The sequence below is a fragment of the Balearica regulorum genome, chromosome 15 (assembly GCF_011004875.1).
Source record: "Balearica regulorum gibbericeps isolate bBalReg1 chromosome 15, bBalReg1.pri, whole genome shotgun sequence".
Classification (NCBI taxonomy): Eukaryota; Metazoa; Chordata; class Aves; order Gruiformes; family Gruidae; genus Balearica; species Balearica regulorum.
This window is the reverse complement of record NC_046198.1, coordinates 12435858-12459338: the sequence shown is the minus strand read 5'-3', so window position 1 is coordinate 12459338 and position 23481 is coordinate 12435858. Positions and strand designations below refer to the sequence as shown.

Below are 23481 nucleotides of genomic sequence, written 5' to 3'. Positions count from 1 at the left end.
AAAGAAAGGACTGAACAAAACAGAGTTTCAAGATCAACAGTTCCAGGCAGAAGGAGTTCTGGGTTTTCCCAAGGCTTGAAAGGCTTTTCAAGAAAACATCTATTTTATTAATAGCTGCTTTTGCTAAAAAAGTCATCAACAAGGTTTACTTTATGCAAGCATTAGATTATTTTACAGTTGAATGATACTTTAAACAATGTATTTTCCAAAGGGAGTCTCTGCTGACATAAAGAAGCCGTGGTACCTTGTATTGCTTTAATGCTGGACACTCCGGGCTTAAGGCCACACATGCAAATCCAACTACTGGTGGATCTCACTGAGGACATTTACCTGCTAGGCTACTACCAAGAGCCTCCCTCCACAGGCAAGGCAACGGGAGAAAAGTCAGTCAGTCCTTTCCCTTACTGTTCTCCCCGTCCTACTGCTAGAAACATCCTTCACCACTGCTGCCGTCTCACTCAGGGATCCTTAGCCTGGATCACTCGCGTGGTGATGTGCTGGTTCTTGTTCTGCTATTGCCTTTTTGACCTCTGGGGCAAAACAAGGCACAGATACTGTTCTACTTTCAGTCGCTCCCTAGCCTTTACCCGTTGCACTGGGTAGACTCACACAAATGAAGCCTCCCTGGAGCCAGCAATAGGTCCTGAATATGTGAGAATTAGAGGAAAGACCCCTCTGAAGGAAGAATCACATGGGGAATAGGGATGCATGGAGACTGTGGCCAGAAGAAAGCAACAGTATATATGTGCATGGGTGTTTTTATCTCGTGAGAGAAACTAACAGAAAGAAAAGCAGAAACATTAGGAATAATAAGCCTAAGTGGCCAAAGATAGATAATTTAGGAATGCGGGAAAGGAGAAAGCATGATGATAGTAATGGAGTGAGAGAATAAGAAAGGAAAAAATAATTGTTAGACAATAAAGGAAAACACAATGAATGGAAAGTAAGTATAAAAGTACAGTGGAAAAACTATCAAAGGATACAGCAGCGTCAAACAGAATGGAGGAAGTGAGATGATAAAGTGAAAAGAAGAAATGTAAGAGAGAAAATATATGGCTCAAAGTGTCATTACAACAGCACTCAAAAGTGTTCTTACCAAACTGAAAACCTGAACCCTGTGAAAATCAGGAGGGAGTAGAATATATTCCAGGCAGCAAAATGTGTGGGGCAGGTCTGCTCTAATTTTCCCTTATCATCCCCATAATTTCACATGTTTGCACCTGTACCTGGGTTGAGGGCCCAGGCTGATCCGTAAGGACAATACTGGAAGGGATTCCAGTTCTCTACATCAAGAGCTCAAAGACTAAGTAAAGCTGGAATTTCTCTCCCACTGAGCAACAGGAGAACATGCTATACCCCTACCAATTTTTTTCCAGTGAGGACTATATTGTTACGTGCTACTTATATTCTTCTGCAACTTTACCAAAATTTGCCTTTGAACAAACGTGCGAGCTGTGTGTGACAAGGTGCAGGAAAGCTTCCTGCTGTGAGCAGCCAAAACTCCATCCATGTGACAACTGCATGGGGAGGCTCTGCAGCGTCTGACTGGGGAAAAGCCAGCGATACTTTAGAGAAAAACTGTGACACAGAGCTATAAGAATCGTGGCCTATGATTATTCCATCAAAGCCAATATAAGTTATTTCTGAGCCAAGCTTTCTACTGCTTTCACAGAGGAAGCTGGTTTGTGCATGCAACAGAGGAACCATTTTAAGCACAACCAGAGAAATTAACTCTGCTGGCAGGAGGCTTTGTGGCTTCACTTCGATTTAGAAACCTCAGGTCTTCCCCACACAGTTCCAAACCTGAAAGGAAAAACACGCTAGAAATTCAAGTCAAAACTTACCAAGTCTCGTTATAGCTTTCTCCTTCTGCCCTTGCTTTCTTCAGCAAATCAGATACCAGACAGTAGACTATAAAACTGCCCTCCAGAGTCAAGCAAGATGTTAGATATAATTTGTTCCTGTTTCTGCTGTTTTGCTTACTGATGTAGATTACAAACAGCTTTCAAGAAGTACAACAACTGTTTTAAAGAAGATCCCACATTTCCCTGTGCCTAAAGTGATGCCCTAGAGATGAAGTAATTATCCAGTGGAGCCTGAGCAGCTCTAAGGAGTCTATCACTGAAACTCAAAGGACCTGAAATTCTCCTAATCATAAAGACTTTGCTGGCAAACTGCGATTAGCTGAGTGGGATCCAGCTGTCAATCACAAAGCCACACATAACCAAGTATCAACTTTCTTTTGTAAGAATTTACAATCTTAATCCCGGTTTTCAGTTTTAAAAAATTCTCTCAAGCTATAAAAATGTTATGGTTGAGGTTACAGTTCCTTGAGGCTGGTAGACTGAAGCAATGTGTTTCACACAATGTAAGTGCAGAAAATAATTATGTTCTTAGGCAACTAGAAAACTCAAGAAAATCCAGATGTTCCATCTAAAATACATGTATATGGCACAAAGCTGCAGAGTTTGAACCAGGGGGGTTTCCTGAGTCAAATGCAGGGTCTAGGACCTTGGCTGACAGAGTTACATCTCTGGAAAGAAAAACTGGAAAGACATCTAAATAAGCACTGGAATTGGTTTTTTTCCCCCAAAAAAATCCACTGGAACTTTTAGTTTAGCTAGGTTCCCAGTTAAAAGGTAACAATATTATTTTTTAATTATATTTTTTGATTATGGCTTCTCAGTCTTTTTTCACTAAACCTGATGCATGAAACAATAAATTGCACCTCTGCCTGCAAAGAAACTGCCCTCACAAGAAAGTCACCTGGCAGGACTCACCTGGTATGTTTGCTGTCTCCATCTTTCAAAGAGACTTCAGAAAAGGAGAGAGCGTATTTCATTCCTTCCAGTTGCTCTAATTCTGCATGATCTGAGCTCTGATGGTAAAACCTGAATAGCAAGTGCATCTTAAGCCCTTTGATGGTGCTGTACCTTCCCGTCCTCCAGGCTTTTACTTTGGGATCCCTGCCTAAAAAGCCAGCAAAATTTCAAGGTTATTCTGTTATTCTATCAGGGTGATCAAACAGTGGAGAAAACTTGGCATCTTAGAAATTCCTCCACATTGCTGCTGCCCTCCCAAGTATTTTGCTCACAGTGACTTTCATACCATAACATTGTTATTGGGGACTATAAGGAAAGCTGCTCTTTCTGTCTGTCCCATTATGTAAAATCTGTTTATCCAGTGGAAGGTTCACTTTGTGCGCCAGGGCTTCCTACAGAATGCCTTTGTACGGAGGTTTTACACCACTCAGGAGGGCAGGCCATACCTCTGAAAGGGACCTGCTAGATAGATTTAAATACTTGCGATGGAAGAGCTGGAAAAAACACCAGCATTTGGTAGCAGAGAAACTAAACTGTCCAGCTCTCAATCTGCTGTTCCTTTTCTTCTATTCCCTTCTTCTCCCAAGAGAGCCATCCCAGCCCATGAGGAGACTGCCCTTGACTCCTTATCAGTGTAACAGTCCTGAAAATCCCTGGATACCAGAAAGGCATTTCACAAACTACTGATTTGAGAATTAATATATCGCATTTCTCCTGCATGCCTGAGCACAGTAGCATCGTATCTATTGCTAACACAACCCCTCCAACTCTTGAGCGAAAGAAACAGAAGTATTAAATATTTTCCATGTTTTACATATTTTATATTTTATATTATCAGCCTTGCTCAACTATCCTTAGAGACTATCATTCTTACTTATAGATGCTCGCATTTTATCATTTTTCTCTGGAGATCTGACTTCCAGAACAGAAGTATTTCCCTATTCAATTCACCAGCCTGTGGATAAGCAGCTGTTAGTGTTCATCTGCCTTTTCTAGGCATTAACATAAAAAATGCCCCTTGATCTTAAAAAGTGACACACAGCAGGGTTTCTTTAACACCTTTGGGGGTAATGGTTTAAATCCAGCAGGGAAATGTTCTCATCTATAGGTTTATGATACACATTTAAACAGTGTTTCAATTGCCTGAACTATGAAATAAGATGACAGCCAAACATATATCAGTGGGGAACAGAGAGCATGAAATTCTCTCTTTTATTTGACAGTGTTGGGGCTTACGTATTTTTTCACAAAACGTACAGTCTCTGTTGAGTCAACAGTATTATGGGATTTATCTGTGTCACGTGTTAGCATATTCACCCTCCTTTTTATGGAACAGTTGGGTGCAAATCCATTCCAGGGGCTGGGTTCACAACCCACAGCCTGGCCAAAAGAACTGCCCTCCGCTGCAGCAAAGAGCCCGGATCTGCTCTGCCTCTTCTTGGGGCCGAAGGGGAAGGAAGCTCCAGAGTCTGTGATGCTCTTCCCAGAAAAGTCGGAGTTAATTTAGTGATTACTCCAACCATTCTCTTTTCATTACACATATATTATCCATCAAAACTGGGTATGAGCCATAGCTCAGGCCCTTATGCTGTTCCTTATGCTCTTAATTATATATCCATAGGGCTTAAAATACAAGGATCTTTAAACTTTCCAGACAAATAATTTAGTGTCACAGCAACCAATGAGTTAGATATTCATCCACACTCAACAGATGAGGAGATGAAGTATTGGGGAGATAAGAAAGGAATATTTATTCCCCCTTAAAAGTGATACAGGTTTTTCACATAGTTCAGTTTTCGCATAGTTCAGACTATTTAAAAAAAAAAAAACAACAAACTGGCAAAAGTTAAAAAAAATCAAAGCAAATACTTACAAAATAACATTTTTTGTTAAAATAAAGAGGGACGGGAGGGAATCTAATCACTGTTATTGCAAAAAACTTCAACAGAGTTCAGATCATTGTCACTAGAAAATATACTGAAAAAAATAATTTTAGTTCAACAATTTGTAAAATATTTTTCTAAATAAATTAATCAGTCCCATATCTCATCTTTCGCTTAAAACACAACGTCATCTTTCCCCACTTCCACAACAGAAGCATTGTCAGTATGTATTTTGATTGTTAGACTGTGAAGGATTTAACATATCTGGAATCTGAAGGATAATCTATCAAACCTGAAATTTCGTAGATCCAAGGAGAGGCAAGTTACTTGTTCTTGCTTGTTTGTTTTAAATTGAAAGGTTTCTTGTCTTCTTTATAGGTCAACATTTATTCTAATTAAAAATGTATGCATATTTTTAATAGAGACAAATTGAAAACTGCAGAGTTTTAATGGCTTGCATTCTTCAACATTTTCTCCCTTTTTATTCAGTACAGCTTCTTTAAAAGGTCAGAAGGAGGAAAACTTAGGCTAAGTGCTATGCTCCAAGAGACAATATACCTCACAGAAAAAATAATACCAGGGTTAATTAATAATATAAATGACGCTATATCTAAAACAAGAGTTCTATATTAATCCACATAGTTTGAATGGTAAAGGGACGTTTTCTATAGCTTAAATACCCAGTGAATGCAGCACAGACCTGGAAGTTAAGGACTTTTAAACTTTCATTACAGGTCTTATACAGACATTCTGTGTGATTCACATAATCTAAAAGTGCTTCACTTTCCTCATTTGTAAAGAGAACCATGACATCTTTGAACTTGAAACTGTTATATAAATAGATGTGTCAAAACCAGAACATGACACCCCATGTGAGCGTATGATAAGTAAATGTTATAAAAACAAGAATTATGATATTGAATCAAACCAACCATCCATCTCTGCCAGAGAATAGAAACTCCATCTTCCCAAGGTTGGAAGCTGAACTCATCCTTAAGGAAACACATCTCCTCTCTTGCAAAGAAACCACTGCAGGAACACGAGTTGGTTCCTTGCAGAGCAGACAGGGATAAGGTTATGAAACAGGCATTTTCTAAAAGAGCAAAGTCAGTAATTTGATGGAAAAGTTATCAGAGACCAGAGGTCAGACTGACATAGTACTGTGTTGCTAAGCCTTATTTCTCCTTAGTGTTCCTTTAAAACAGAACAAGATTCAGCCAACATCATATGCACGGCTATTCTGCCCAAACAGCAACGATCGTTTTTGAAAGCAGAGGTTTCAGAGGCAGATTATGAACACACGGTGTGTTCCAAGCGAGAGGTAGGAATGCCTCCTGAAGCAGGAGCAGTGTAGCACTGGAACAGAGGGCAGAAGTAACAGGTGGGGGAGAATTCATGAGTGGTTTTTAACAGCCTGTTAGACCGAACTGGCCTGCACGGCTTATAGCACAGCCTCGAGCTTATAAAAATCCTGATGTTATACTTGATCAGTATGTATGATTTCTCTATGACTTGTTACTTATAAATTATTTTTTCATCTTTGGATGTATTTGTTCTTCCAAGCTCTCATGTTCATTTTCCTTTTAACTGTGTGGCTCCCAAGGGAAGGACGCTAAGCATTCTTGTAGTAGAACTCTTAAAATGCATATAAATAGTAGTCATATATCACTGAAGATTTTACATATGTGAGATTAAACATAGCCATAAAACTATATGACTGCTATTTATTGATCCATAAATGAATATCTGGTTTTGAATTTTTAATACTTCTCTTTGAAACAATGGTATAGATTTCTGAAAGCTATGCTTTCTCACTGCATGACAACTCTGTGTTAGAATATTAAATACTTTTACATCTATATATAGGACTTTCATTTCACTTCATTCCAGTACTCATATACCCACACACATTACAGGCCATAAACTTTGTAATAAACAGTAATTCACTTGTCATTCGTGGAGTTACTTCTGATTCACCTGATGTAATAGAATGCAGATACCACATATCAAAATAAGTAATGGAAATTAAATACATTTAAGCATACATAGACTGAGTCTAGGATTTTGTCTGTAGATCCAAATTGCCACAATTGTAGCAATTTCTTAAATTTATTACATTAATAGCTAATGATCTCCAATAAAACTGAATTCTGATTTTACGAGACATTGCACTAATTACCTGGTTCAATGTATAAATTACTTGATTCTTGTGTAAAACACACAAGACAAGTGCTGAGCTTTTTGAACCCCATTCATTCACAGAAGTATGCCTGTGTTATATTGTGTATGTAGGAGGGAAAGAACATAGAGTTGGGCACAGTCCCTTCATATAAGAGTTTAATCTGAAAAAAAATATTGTCTAAAATGTACAGCACTGCACAGTGTCCTTTAAGAGTGTAAAAGTTTTGGATAAAACAAAGAAACAATATCGTCTGTTTCCCCAAAAACATCAAATTATGCATTTGTCTTATTTTAGCTCACCAAAACATGAAGAACTGCTTAGAAACTTTTAGGGTTAAACTTCCAGTGAGTAAAAGACATAAATTTTAAGAAACCCCAGTGACTCCTAAATTGGACTTCTGGTGAGACAAAGAAGCTATGATCTGTAGAGTATTGACAGAAAGAGGGAACTACCACTTAATATTAGTATTTAGGGAATTGTATATTTCCCTTGCAACTACTGCATCAAATTCTTATCCTTACATGATGAAACAAACTATATTCTATGTTCTATCATGGATGTGGTGAGCTCTTTCTCTACTCCACTATAATTGAGGAATTTAGCTGTTACTCATGCTAATCCTGAAGATTTATCCACAATGAAATATTTCTTTCTCAGAATATACCACTGTACAGTCTTTTACTAATTACGTACCTGTTCTTAGAGAATTGCCTTCCTTTCCTCTGAATAGAACTCATGCACATCATATACCACAGGTTGTTGTGTTTCTCTGATCATGAAAAATGAATGTGTATGTGGGAGTGTATTTGCTTTCACTGCATTTAAGAGCTCACAAATAGTTGATTCAAGTTTTTTTAGCATCATCCACTTAACAAACAAGACAGAAAACTTCCTTCAAGAATGGCCAGTAATCCATTTCTAGCTGTGCTAGCTTCCCAGGGAAAAACCTAAGTGGTTGAACAATACTATGGTTTGGGTCTGGAGAGACTAACAAATTGATGATAGGTTGTCATGAAGGCTGAGCGCTAAGGTACTCAAAAAACTATCAGTCTTATACTGACACATTAGGGAATTGGTTTCCTAGTAAGCGTTCTCTGAAATCTTTGTCCTATTCTGTTCTTACAGAGCCTGACTCTGGTGACTGCTAGATGCGAGATGCTCATAAAATGTTGGAAAGAGGAATTGAAACAAAGAATCTGATTTTTCTCTGGCTTTTAGTTTTAGCAATGTTCTTTTTATACAAAAATTGATTTCAGTAATAATACATTCTTAAATTAAGTACATACTATTTCCAATATGGGAATGAATTCAAAAGTAAGTAAAGAAAAAAGGTGGGTGCCTGAGGCAATTAAACGGAACTGGTTTTGCACATGTGATTGGGGTTAGAGTCCAGCAGAGCTTAAGTGCCTTGGAGTCTGCTTTCAGGAAGCATAATGCTACAGAAAAACATGAAGTCCTCATCTGGCTCTTTGACCATGTGCAGGCAAGAGGAGTGACAAGGGTAAAATGGGAAAGAAGCGAATAAACTTGCATTTCTAACAGGCTGGAAACCTTTACACTAATGTTATCTTGAGTTCTGCCTGCCAGAGATGCGAATAAGACAGATGGCAGAACTGTGACCAGCTTTTGAAACAAAATACTACACAAACCCTGTACAGGCACCAGCAGATGCCCTCTCATGAGACCCCTGAAACAAAGGGTGGTTTAGTATGTGGCTGTATCTGAGTCCAGCAAGATATTTCTGTCATCTCTTTAATGTGTGACTGGATTTCTTGAACATTTGTAACTTAGTTAAAATTACTGCTCACTGGAGGATTCCTATATGCTTTTAAAAGTTGCATATTTACTTTCAAGTGTGCTGTAGTATAAGCAAAATTAACATTGGTAAATAATATCCTACTGTAATAGTGAGCATACATAAAATATTCTCTGTACAGAGAATTAACCCAACACATGGCAGTAACAAAGAAACAGACTGTATTTTTCTGGAATATAATGAAAGATAAGAAAGAGAGTAGGTAATCCTCCATAATGGGGTATAATCCCATTTAATTTATTTTTTAATACAGAAGATCTAGAAAATGTTTCACATTTAGACATAGCAATGTAACTAGGTAATAATGTAGTAAACAGGCAGGATTTGGAGACAAGAGAGGAGTAATGAAGATGTACATGAGTTTCAGGAAACTTAACTGAACTCTTTGCAAAGACAAACGTACAAGATGTTAGTAGCCAGCAGAGGAAGAACTGCTGGCCAAAAGCTATAGCTCCCCATAGTTCTGTATACACAAGGAAGCAAAAAACCACTAATGGAAAAGGAAGGGTAGTGAAATTGTCTTGTAACTATTTCATACATACAGAACACTGTTCTGGTCCAAAAACTACACAGCAGTCACTGGCCTAAGACCTGCATGAGAAATATGCTGGTACTTGATGGCTTCATAGAGAAGAATAGAGGTGACAGCAAGGAAGAGGAGAAAGCTCTAAATATGGACTCTGCAGGGAGTCAAAAAATCATACATGGATATTGCACTTGAGATGATGAAAGTGAAAAGGCAGAACGGAAAACCAAACTTTGGACAAAGAGTATTGGTGGAACGAGCTGCTGAGCAGGTGTAGAAGACTCAGTAACGGTGAAAGTACAAACATGCAGTCAATGGGGGAGATTTTCACTGATTTCTTGAAACAGAGAAGGAATTTATTTCCATTTCTAAAGATAGCGGTAGTGTTCTGCTTTCAGCAAAAACTAAGAAATAGACATTTGCTATAAATAGTGCTTTACGCTTCTATGAGCCCTTCATCTGAGGTTCTCAACCGTTACTATTTTTCCCAAAGAAAGAAGCTCAGTAATATTGACCTACACATGCAGAAGAAAAATAAAAAAGGATGCGAAATTTTACAGAACAGACATTCTCACTACAGGCAAACAAGAAGTGCCCTTATAAGACATGGCACAACTTGACCCTTATTACATTAAAATCAAGGTCCAACCTTTTTTTCCATATGGGAAACCATTGTGGATGCCTTAGGTATAAGAAACAAAACAAGTATGATAGTAAGTAAATAAAGGCCTAGGAAAAATGAATTAACAAGAAAGAAAAAGTGAGGAGAAAGATTAAGATGATGATATAAAGCTTTCAGCAGAGGCTTTCACTTTGCTGAGCGTAGTCTAAACTGACAGCCCTGGCTGGAAGCTAAAACTCAAGTGTTCAGAGGAGTGGAGAGGGAGAGCTCACTTTTATTTTTTGCTGAGTTGAAAAGTGTCACTTTTCATTTTGCTTTTATAGTTGCTGGAGACCATTACTGCTCACCCCATATTGGCTTTCCCTGCCCTGGAGAAAGTAAATGACATCTGAGAATGCAGTAACTGTGTGGTTTATCGGCCCATTACATGGTACCTCCACAAAACTACTGCAGGCTCATCTGAAACATTTTAGCTTTACATCAGTTGGATGAATCAGCATACCAGGGACAGCTACTTTTGTTTATATAAATCTCAACAATTTTACAACAGGGAAGCAGGAACACAATGTCTACTATGACAAGCCTAGAGGAAAGCATGATCATCACAGGAGACCTTGTAGGAACTTACTGTCCTTGAAGAGAGAAGGGGTGATAGGGAGAAGTATCAGGATACATAGTGGAATGTGTACATGATATAGACACTGGGCAGATCCTATTTCTGGAATGAGACATATACATCTTTTTTAGCTGAATTCAGAACGTCTCCATATGCTGTGAGGGGGTGAAGGTAATGCAGTAAGGAAGAATTCTTTCTGGCATGACCCTGAGAGCAGTCAAAGGGGCACTACAAAAGCCAACTGCTTCTTTTTGATTACAGAATTTAGATTAACCCACTGTGAGACTTTTGATGGAGGAGACACCTTTGGGTATGACAGCACCTCTCCCTTCTTCCTAATGAATACTCAGCACTCCTGTGGAAGGGAAAAGGAGGAAGAGGAGGCAGCACCCAGCTATGCTGCTGGAACGGTCAGAAGTAAAGGGTAATTAATTCTGTCATGGTGCGAAAGAGAGTAAAAGAAAATTAGAATAAGCATTGCCTGTAGGTTCAGTGACTGGATGATACCAGGGTCGTAAAGTCAGAGATTGTAGGATCAATGCACAACCACAACCTGCTGCTCTGCAGTTATCTGTAATTGAGGTTGCTGGCAATTGTCCCTGAAAGCAAGTTGTATCAACCCTCCTCACCAGACATCTTACATTACCTCCACATGGATACGGCGCAGGTCATCTCAGACGTTTCTTTTTATTCAGATAGCTAATGATTTCAAACATACAAAAAGTACTAAAAATAAAGCCCAGAAAATGTAAATGCAATGATTTTAGAGTTTACAAACTCATAGGAGTCAGCAGAGTCAGAATCAAAAGTGAACTTTCAGGTTCTGGGTAAAATGAAAGGTGGATTAAAATATACTTCTGCTCATTTCTTTTGTATTTACTGTAGATTAAATTATTATACTTGCCTCTTTTTAGGATTTTTTTTTTCCCCCTCCCCAACTGCCCTACTCTTTTCCTGGTTCTTGCATGAAAAGAGACAATTCCATTTCTTAGTTCCCATGCAAAATCATATGAAAGAGATTTTGGGTTATTTAAGGTAACTTTGCCTCCAAAACCATGTTATTTGTTTCCCTATGCCAACTTCAGAGAGCAGGCAATGATCTGAAAATATGAAACCAGAGAATGTATACACTTTGCAATTTCAAACTTCTTATTCCTGTATTCTCATTCCCCAGTCACTTGCGGTGTTTGCTGTCTCTGTTTAGTCATCCCAAACCCTAGCAGTACAACTGTGTCAGCTGCCTGGGTATCACTTGCTTATTTCTACCATCTGCACGTGTGACACTGATTTATTCAGCCACTGAGCGTGCTTCATCGCTTGGGCTAGGAGGGCTAGCAGCAGCTCTCCTTTCACAAGCAAAACGCTTGCGTAATCCCCAGCGCAAGGCCATCAGCTCTTATTTGCACCTGATTTGTCATTTCTATCTGCCAGTGTGAATTGAAACAAAATGTCCAGATCACAAAGTGTGCGTGTGCAGTTGTTTCCATACCACGAGGAAAAAGCAAACGCCACCTTCCTCTTCCTGCCGCACAGTGGTCACTCCCCACTGTACCAAATGGGTGTGACAGCTGTACTGTGGTCTGCTATTTCAAAGACTTCATTACTTTTACAAAATATGTTGCAGCACATTTACCAATGCACTGTGAAGTAGTATAAATAATTAAAACTAAACCATTCGTGTCAGAAATAAATGAACAAAGCCCATTTTGCCATGCAGCATCCCCGATTTATTTTTATTGCATTCATTTAGAGCATTTGTTAATTCACAAAACCCAGCAGTCCACACAGACTGGGTCTCCAAAACATTAGTAAATGCTAGTGAGGTTGAGTCTTCTCTTTAGGATCATAAAGGAACAGATCACTTTGGGTCCATAAAAAAACATACAGAATACAACTTATAGATTTCACATTCTGTGTTTTCCAAGTGTATGCTATTCTGAATGTCTCTTTTTAAGAATCTTAGCCGCGTTTTAAATTTGCGTGGGGTACAAAATATGCAGAATCACACTTCAATTAGAAATAATTTTAAATACAGCTATGGCTAATATCTATACCTTGAGAGACTGATCTTATCTTGGCTGCTCCCTGACTTCCAGTGTGCTTGTTTGTGAGCATCATAAATAACACTGCTTCTTTTTAAGGTTTCAGTTTCACAAGATGAGGATTTTTTGTGGGTCTAGGTTATGGTAGTGGTGATCAGACATTCTTCCCTTATTGCTGTGCTTCTCTCATTGTCTGTATCACGGACATATTTCACAAGAAAACCATGATCAAATATAGAAGGGGATAAATAAGCATATCACCTCAGAACTACTCTTAGTAATATAAAGCCATACTGTCAAAAAACCTACTGTTTTTCTTCATGTCATTTTTAAAAGAGATTCTGGGTGAAGGCATATGCAAACCTATAGCCAGATTCCTATATTAAACACTGAAACAATTCCTCAAAATTAATAAAATCATAATGAGCTTAAAAACTCTATTCAAAACTATTTTAGAACAAATATACAGGCATTTGTGGCAAAATAAATCCTGGGATAATCTTGGATCCTTCCAATTCCATTCATTTCATCACAAACCCAGGTTTCTCTTTACAGCTCAGTCCCTGACAGCAATGACTCCTGTAGGAGAAAGAGCTCACTGGGTTTCTTTATGGAACAATGCCCAAGGAAGCTGGAAAGTGGAAACTTACATGAGAACCATGAGAAAGTGGAATGCTCATCTCTCTTAAGTGTCTTCTTTTATTATTCTGCCAAAAAATTTTCAAACTCTATGTACGTGGTGTTAATACTATGATTAAATTAATTCGTACTATTCCAATATTAATTATCCTACAAAATTCTGCAACCACTGCAGAGTTATCTTTGGCAAAATTTCATAGGTTTATTGATTGTGTGTCAATATTTTAATCGCAAACAGTTTCACAGATGGAATATTTTAAATCTTTCCTAAGGTTTCTATGAGCTTCCCTGGGCTATTTTTTCTCACCATTTAAAGAGGAAGTATATTCTCAGAAGTTAAAATGGGTGTGAATAAGTAAGAAAGCAAAGGCTTTACTTCTGTTCTATTCCATGCTATTCTACACTGTTCTGCTCCATTCCTGTGCTTTTCCCAACACAGAGTGGGGAGGTTTGTAGACCCAAGTCACTGCACCTTTCATGAAACTGTAGTATACCCTTACCTGCATTCCAGGGGCACCACAGAAATTAGTGGATTTAACCTTGCTTCCTTATCACGGCAAAAACACCTATAAAAATGAACAGGATGCAAAATTAGGTACCATACCCTTTAATTCTGAAAACAACTTTCTATCATGCATGATGTTTCACAGCACAAATAACTCCTTGATACCTGGACAAATTACCAATTACAAGCTCCCCAGAGTGGATATTTGCACATGTAGCCCTACAATCTGCAAAGTGTACTCAATCTTGCATAAAAAGGACTTTAAGAAAAATTTATTCCTTGCTGACGTGAGTACAAATGCTCCATTGAGTGGGGCTTTTCTGCTATGCAATGGGGTGCTTTACGCAAGGACATCCAAAGCATTGAGTATTTGATGAGTTAAGATGTAAGGAGACTGGAGGAAGCAGATTGTCTGCTCTAATTCATAGTGAGAGAGCAACTTCTGCATAGCCTCTATTGTGAAAGTCTTCATGGAAGAGCAGTTGAGCTCACTTGAATCCTTCAGCAAGAAATGCCTGTGTCCGCACCTCCACAGACAGGACTTGATACAGGTCTCGCATGCCAGAAATAAATTTCCCTCACGTTCAATAGGATGGAAGCATGCATTTACTGAACATGGAGGCTGGCTTCTCCCAGAAGGTACTACACTCAAGGTCTGAACTTATGCGCATAATTATTATTCTACTCCAATCATCTTTATGCATGAACTGGATTTATTTTATTTTTCTAAGCCATTATTTAATACAATAGGCAGTGCAGAAACTAAGAAGCTAATACAATCACTTCTGCTGTGTACTGCATGTTTATCTGGCTGAAAATGTAAAAGTGTCAGAATGCATGAAGTATATCAGAAGTGTCAGTAGGCCTGTTTGGTATGCAAAAGAGCACTGGAGAAGTTATTTTATTTAAAAAAATATTTCCTCCAAATTACATTTCTCCTACTATACCTCCAGTACTCAACAGCTAGTTTAAAAAAAAAAAAATTCTGACTGATTTTTAGGTATAAGTAATGCAACCCAAACGATTAACAAGACTCAGATTCAGACTGAGATGTAAATATGCACCAACAGCTTTAACCTGAGCAAACTTGTCATACCTGAGTTTTTAAACTAATTTGAACAGTTAATGTACCTTCCAGTTCTTACCAGAGAAACAGCTCTGATACCTATTTTGAGTTAACTAACTCTGCAGAGAGTGAAATCTTCTGAAAGGACCCATTTTTCAACAAATACTAGTCAGTTTTAACCCTGAATGCCCCTAATATTTGGTATTGCTTACTTTCTAGTTTAAACATAATTTTCATCAGAGAGAAGCAGCTACAGAAAGATCTACTGTGGTCACCTGAATACATGTGAACTTTGTCAGGGATTGCAGTTCAATTTTGGTCTTGGGGAGACATAGTTATGTTACTGTGATAGTTAAATGATGCAACAACATTTGACCCAGCAATAAGTAAAGCAGAATACGTGACTCTCCACCTTCAGCTAGAGAATCAGCTCTACCAGCAAACAAGCACAGAGTCAGCCGATGGACACGTGTTATACCAGGCTTATCAGCGTCCTTTAAGCACAGCTAAAATCCCATCCAGGACCATGAACAAGAGCAGCTGGAGCTGGAGGACTGGCTACCCAGCACCAGGCTGGGGTGCAGAAGACACTGACTGTTGGGTTACACCGAGACTTCAGTCTGCTCTATTTATTCAAGAATGCCTTAGCCACTAAAGCAAGAGGCAGCAGTATATTAACATAATCACCATAACAATGCCGACTCTTCATTATTGAAGGAACACTATTTAAACCACCCCCTTTTTCTATTAAAACATTAACAAAAATCCCCATTAAGTAATCCGCATTCCACAAATGATAGTGACCTAGGTCTTCTGCTGCCACAAGCATAACTTGCTTTAGGGCAATGGGCTCTTAACAGCCGTCAGTGTACAGCAAATGAACATTTATCTGATTTTTTATTTTATTGTATTGTATTGTATTTCTGTAATGGTGCTTGAAATTAACATTTTTACTTTGTTTTTTTCACTCTTTTTTGATCATTAATGTTGTAAATTATACCAGCAAAATGAGTACAACAGTTTCATTTGTGTCCTAAAAACCTATTAGCTTTAAGTGTCTGAGCAGAAACTGTGTAGCATTTTGAGGTTGACTCTCTTATTTCTAAGGTCATACTTGGGCCTATTGACCTAAACCAAACTGCCTCCAACTCAAATATTCCCAAGAAGAATCCTATCAAATTAAAAGCATAAAGTGAAAGAGGAAAAAAGAGCCTAGACACATGGCTACATAATCAAAGCTAAAATAATCTATAACTAGTCAAAGTGTTTCAGTGACATCCACAGGCTATCCTCCTGTGAGGCCCCTATTGTATTCTTCAGAGTTTAAAAAACCTCATAAGTTGAGATATTCAGCAAGCTGCTGGATATAATTTATCTTGCTTTAATTTATTAGAACCTGTCTCTATATCACTGTTCTTATTTTAACAAAGAGGTTTTTAAATTGGTGAGACTAAATGTATATTTAATTTATTTCACCCAGTAAAGAATCCTTGAGAAAATCAATTTCCATTTACAAAGGTATCCCAGCAGGTTGGAAGTCCCATTACTGCAGTATTGTACCTCTTACATCCAGGTTTATGTGACATATGGTATCATTTCTTCTCCATGATTCTATTACTTTCAGAAAACCAAGTTAAAACGTCATTATAAATGTCACTTAAACTGACAAAAGCTGTGAAAATAAAAGTTAGTGCTGATCACTGGCAGTTTTGGTTGTATACCTGATGATCGAGGCATACAATTTTCATATTTCTGCCATCATATGATCAAGAAAACTTCTTATACTTCACCCTCAGGACTACTGAGGTATTACCAATAGTACTATTTCTAATCTGCTAAGGTATGAAGTGGTTCCATACTACTGCTTTATTTAATCAGAAATGCCCCCACACACACACAAAAAAAAAATTCCTGGCGTATAGTTAATTTTTAAACCAAATTACACTATTTAAACATCTGTAGTGGCTATCCTAATGCTGAACCACTGACAGATTTGAAATCTACTGTTTTGCAAAGCATGGAATCTCAAAATGTGTACTTCATCCTCACAAGAGAGCTGGGAATCAACATTTTCAAAATCTTCACTTTGATATTATGGTATAGACCGAACCTAAGTTAGCGTGACTAGTTGTCACGTACATGAGAAGACTTGCTAAACTCACTTTAGGTTCCCCTACTCATAAGCTCTGCACTGTTCCTTGGGACCACACTTATCTAGATCCCAGGACTGATCAACGTCACATTAACACGTTTAGATAGCGGCAGTTATTCTAGTGCACAACTGGATGAGCAGTTCCCACCACAGAGATGTACTCAAAAACTACAGGGTTCCATCTCACCCTTCCCTACCTAAAGTCCACTTCCCCATGCTTGGTTCAAGGAACATGATTTTGTGTTTGGTTTTGGTTTGGTTTGTTTTTTCATTTGAGATTACAAGCAAGGAACCATTACAATCATTCATAGCTGCCATTGTTCTCAAGGCATATGTTTGAATCTACAGACATCAAACAATTCAACTCTAATAAAGTATTTTTTTTGTATGACCCATTATTTTCACAGGAATTTCATTCAGTTTTTGGTTGGGCCTTAATTTCACTCATAATTTTATACTAAGTATATTAAAAAAAGAGTGTGTGTGTACATACATAACAATAAAAGGTGCTGTGAATTACAGGGCTCTAATTCCATTAGAGCTTCTCATGACATCATAAACTATGGGAGAAGGGATCCAGTGGATTGTGTAATCAACAGAATCCAAAGCATAAGTTACAGCTCTAATTCAAACCTGACCTGCTTTGCATTTCAGACAAAATATTGGTACAAATACTGTGCGGTTACCAGCATTTTAGTGCTTTTGCAACTGTTAACCCCGCTTCCCCAATAACATACCCTAGACATACCGAAGTCCATTGACTTTCACTGATCCTGCCTCCTCTTCAAATATTTCCGGAGAGTTTTGATATTCTTGTACGTAACACTTTGCAATCAATGAGCACAACTTCAGGATGAACGCTGATTTAGGTATATAACAGCACTTGCAGGAATGACAAGGGCTTTTTCTGGAACTGTAATGTGCACAACATTGCAATGAATAATGCTCCATTCCCCAAGTTAGCATAAGAAAAACAGGGTTGTAAAACTAATCACCTCATAGCCCAAGAATGACACAGCTAAGGTTGCCTTTGCATCCTTCATTCATTTTTAAGGTGTGTAGTTCCCCTCATCCACAATAGTACAGATTTCAAAGGCAACTAAGAGAATCAGATGCTCCAGTCTCACTGAAGTTCTGAAGAATGTAGCTCTTTTAGAAACATTAGAAAAGTATCATTTACTGTATTTAATTCTACAATCCTTCTGTCTTACTCAAGGATAGATGGTGCTTACTAAAGTCGTGTCTGAGCAAATGTAATCAAGTTCTTAAATTTGAGTATATCCTTAAACCCCATTTCCTTTAGTTGGAATGTAATGAATTTCTGACCTGATGAGGTGTGATGTTTACTTTAAAATAATATCTGAAAGCAGAAGCAAAAAATGCCACATATCTAAGCACTTTCCTTTTCTGAACTGCAAGAGGACTCAAAAGTGAAAAGAGGAAGAAGACAAAAATTTGTGTTCCTTAAGAATGCACATAATGACCAAAGGCAAAAAGAATGAAGATAAGATTTCCAAGTGTGGGAGTGAAGTTTTCTCTTAGTTATTCACAGAATTAGTATGTAGACTACTCAACAGAAATGCCTATGTTCAGTATAAACACTTACTTCTCATTTGCTAAAGCAAAGTGATTGAAATTTGGAAAAAAGGAAATCACAGGTAAGACAGTGACAGCAACCATTCCAGTCCATGGATAATAATCTACTCATGTGACAGGAGGCATTCAATTTTTATAACCTAGACCTATGTCAGGTGGCTGGGATCAGAAAATAGAGGGCAATTTGTTCCTAACCCTCCTTTGTTGCACATTTTTTACAAGGTTTTAACCTCCAGCAACTCTGGGATTTGAAAGGAGGTATCTCTCTTATACTATATCCCTACATCCCACATCAGACTAAGAGTAAATTCCAGCAAGCCATTAACTGTGTATAAATCAATAAAAAACAAACAAACAAAAATAAATCCCAGAGGCCAAACATATAAGATAGAATTTCCAAGCACTTGTCTGATTTATAGACTCTCTCTACTAATTCTAAACCCAAACCTGTTATCAGCCCTCGAGCAGTGCATCAGGAATGCCACACAGCCACTAGTCTTTATCCTTATCTCCATCACCATTTCCCCTCTGCCACTTCAACACAATACAGAAAAAGCAACTATTCTACTATTGGATATCACTACAGGCATTTTTGCTCATTATTTGAGTATTATGTACTTGATTGCTGCACACACATTTGTTGTTACAAATATAGTTGTCATCTTCATGTACGATTCTTTAATAAGCTGCTGTTAATAATGCCCAAAGAAGTACAACACATACAGCTACAGCATGTAAAACACAAAACATACAAGCAAAAACTGTTGCATCAAACTACTACAGGTTGAAATGAACATGCAGAGGATTAGTTGCACAACGCTGACTTCTTCCAAATAGAGCATAAGAGTATGGTTTCCCTCTACAGATCTCTTTGAATAGTCATGAGAGGTTCAGGCTTCTTGTGAGCAGTCATAGGGCTTTGAAAATGAGTATTTTTGTAACATGTTGGTGGTGATAGCATCTGTGGAACAATGCCATGGCATATGCCACAGAAATACATCACTGAAATAAAGCCTCCCTCTCTCCATGCTGAGAAAAAATGTGAGACACAAATATTTCATATTTAGAAATGCATATGTTCAAACCAGGCAGTTCTTAACCCTGAGTTCTGCGCAGGCAGCTCCTGCTCTGCCTGCGCCGTTGCAGAGGTGCTGCAGTGTTCATGCTGCAGTTCATCTGTACGGTCATCTGGTGCCTGAGCCCAGATCCTCAGCACACACAGAGCACGGAGGGGATTTCACCTCTTAGAAAGAGCAGACAAAGTTAATCCCTGCTCTCAATCCACTGATTGCAGAACACTTACATCAGAAATAGAGTTGGTTCTGTCCGTGTAACATCCGTCACCACAATATCCACTAAAATATCTATTGACAGATCTCAAAAAAAAAAAAAAAAAAAAAAGGCTGTCACTTTTTTTTGGCACTGAGGAACCTTCATACTGCTGGAGAATTTCTCAGGGGGGTGATCATAATAATTAGCACATTATTAAGTAATAAAGCTCATACAGCATAAATCATCTTCTCCCTAATATCTGGGTCTCCAAGATCTTATCTTTTCATAGGAAGAAACCAAATCTAATGTTCTCAGCTGTGCTGTCGTGTAACACACCAGAAGCTGGCACTGTGTGACAATTGCTATTCAATAAAAAACTGCTTTTCCATGGCTAGAACATTCAGCACGTTTTTAGCACATAGGCTGTTGAGTCCATATCAAATTAGATGTCCTGCTGGCCATATGCAGTGAGAAAGGCCCATAGGAAAAGTTTTGGAAGCAAAGGTGCAGAATTGTAAAGAGGCATTTAACTAAAATGCAAAGGGGTGGGGGAGGGCAAGAGCTCATTCCGTGACCTTCCCTCCTGCTGTCATCCCAGGTTCTGTAAATATTAGCTATGTGAACTGGAATAATGGCATGATTGTCTGAGAGGATGACAAGGGACAGCTAAGAACTGGGTCAGGATCAATCACTATTTGCATACCAATTAGTTAATGTTCTTTCTTTTCTCATACAAATAGAGTAAAAGGTAACATTTCTCTCTTTTAGAAGAAAAAGCTTCAACTGTCTTTCACACAATGGCTTATGTTGTATTTTTAGAAAATTTATTTAGTTCTCAGGAGCTCTGCTAAAACTCCTTAATAATGATTTGAAACTCATCTAAATTCCAGCTTCATCAACTCCTAAGGTATGTTAAGCAGTACCGCTCACCTTTCCAGTAAACCAGAGTGCTTAACAATGTGTTTCTTTCTGGCTCCGGAGCACTTGCTCCTATTGCAGTCCTAAAGTGCTGCTTCTTCGCTCCTGTATTTTTCAATATATTTTAGGATTGATGTTTGTAGCTTGCCTCTTATTCAAGCCACAAGCCTTTGGTCAACACCCCAAAATCCAAACGTGGCACTTCTGCAGATTCCCTCTTCGGTCATCATTAAGACAGAGCTTGAATTCCACCCTGTTTCTGTGCATGGCAGATTTATGACAGAAATTACAAGAATCATTCATCTTTCTCAAGTTTATAGTATACGTCATTACTGGACTGTTACGCCTTTTAGAGAGGCTACTTGCGGTAACAAAATTGAAAAGAGGAGCAGCTAGATGGAAACTTTTATCATTTGGACACTCTTCTTGTCCTTATTGATCCCTGCCTTAGTTCAGCCTGTACCCCCTTAGCTACAATAACACTACTTATGAAGGCAGAAGTATCAGAGAGACTATGAACGGTGAATTAGTAAAACTACAACCTCCCAGGCTTATTTCTTCAAGTGTTTTAATATTTCAAAGAATTTCTTCTAAATGTTTTAAGAGCTTTAAATTAGTAGCTGTAACCTGATCATAAATTTAAAATCTTCCCTTAACAATGTAAAGCAATACCAAATTATTTGTGTACTTCTTGTTTGTTTACACTCCCCATCAAGATATTCCCTGGAAACTGATTCTTATTGCCAAAAGAATTTGAAATCATAATACAACATCCATGCTAACTAAGCTTATATTATACCTTCAACAAGCAACTGCAACACCACTCATTTCTTGTCATGCACAAACATCCACCCAAACCCATGAAATTTTAAATGTAAACAAATATTCCAAAAATCCGTATAAGCAGAGCACCTAATTCTCACATCAGAATGCAGACAGGTGAGGATGTGTGTGCAACCGTCTCCAAAAGGAATTTCAGACCATGTAAAACCTTAAATGACGAGCTCTTGCCAAATGGAGGAATCACAGTAACTCAAGCTTCTCTCTCCAGACAAAATGGAAACTCAGAGTCATAGTCATGCACGTCTGCTAAGACTGATTTTTTTTTTTTTTTTTTTAATACAGTAGCACTACAAGTCACATCTGGGTGTCACCCCATCATTCTAGATGCTGTATGGCCACATAATACAAAATAGCTGCTTAAAACTAATCCAGAGGAAAGCTAAAGGGATTCTGGTGTAATGGAAGGGAGGGGAAGAAAAAAAAAAAAAAGAACGTGTGCCTGCACTGACTTTCCTCACTATGGATGGCCTCTTCCCCTAGATTTTTAGACAAACTTAAAGGTTTTGGACTTCTCTTTCCAATGACAATGGATGCTCCACTATTCATTCCAGGAATACACGTACTTCATTTGATTGCATTAGGAATCATCCCTAAGCCAAGAGTCAGCAACACATTGGGTCCTTCAGATGTCATTTCTGCAGCTCATTCTGTTATTAATGAAAACTGGGAACAAATCCCAACTAAAGCAAAGTATCATAACCCAAAAGATGCAAGATACCATGAAGACATCATCCCAGAACTCTACTTTCATATTGGTGCTTGTGAAATCCCAGACGTCTGTCCTAGTATTCAGAACCGTTCCCCATTAGTTTTACTTTAGCTATCTGAAAGCTGGGTTACACAAACTGTCCATATGCACATTCCTTGCCTAAGGTGAATAAGTAATAATGACACTTAATTTACCCATATTTAGGACTTCATATGACAGCTATATCACATTGGAATAAAGAAACTGTCAAGTCAACTGAAGGAAGCTTGTGAGAACAGGAAACAGAAACTTAATGTGAGCTGGATCTCTGGAAAGCATTAGCAGTTGGGATGGGATTGGCCAAAGGGTTTCACAGATACAAGTGAAACCTTATTCTGTAGTAATTTCTCAGTTTTTTCACCTCAGAAATTGTCCTACTCAAAATCCACGAACTTTAGAAATACTAAACCTGGTGTAACAATCCTACATAATCCCAAGAATGCATTTTTTCTACAGTTTCTATAACTCCTATGGCACAGCCATACCACAAACAAACTGGAGAAAATGTAAATAATTAAGTTCTTGTTGGCCTATTTGTTTTTTAAACACAAAAACAACAGCCCTTTTCTAAGTATTTGGAGATCCTTACAAATATACATCCATCTAACTCATGCTGGTTTCACTGCAAGTTGTGCACTTAGGTACACCTGAGAATTCAACTGCTGCAGTAATGAACTCCATACCAGTAGTGTAAGGCTCCTGGAGACATCACTTTGCTAATGCCCTAAAAAGATGCAGAAAGCTCATTGGTTTCCAGTTGACAGAATATTTACAATGCCTCATGTCTAAGTGTAATTTTATTGCATTCTCCCTGTTTTATTCCCTATAAATTAAGAGATGTGTAATTAATTAGTTGTACTTTGGGTTCCACACACAATTTCATGGCCCTGCCAAACCCATAGCCCAAGTGTGCCACCTAATGGCCCTGGAGTCAAGAATGCATTGTTACTACTAGCTTTGCAAATAAAATCTTCATTCGTTGAGGTGGAATTCTATCATTATTTTTCTGAAGGACCTACCCACTAACATTTCACTAGTAATTCTGAAGGTCTGATGAAATAATTCCTTTAAGGCACTTCAGAATTTGTAGATAAGCAAGCATTTGAATGTGACTTTGAGGTTAAACAATTCTGTGTAGCTTTAACCTCACAGTCAAAACCTCATAGGTTACAAGCTGCCCCAAAACTTTGATATCCTGGTTGCTGCTATTTACTGCAAATCTCACTGCTAAAT

General features: G+C 38.1%; 1 protein-coding gene across 2 annotated transcripts in view; it reads right to left on the bottom strand.

The window, feature by feature from the left end:
* CARD11 (caspase recruitment domain family member 11) overlaps positions 1-13676 on the bottom strand; it is a 63544-nt gene extending 49868 nt beyond the window's left edge. Inside the window, exons 1-2 of one of the 2 annotated variants that reach the window (XM_075767555.1) lie at positions 13649-13676; positions 11114-11193 (exon numbers count right to left, since the gene is read on the bottom strand). The gene's annotated coding sequence lies outside the window, so the exon portion shown is untranslated. Of the gene's footprint in view, positions 1-1844; positions 1894-11113; positions 11194-13648 lie in introns of those variants that run through there. The other variant, XM_075767556.1, reaches the window with a different exon arrangement.
* Between the last annotated feature and the right edge of the window lie 9805 nt (positions 13677-23481).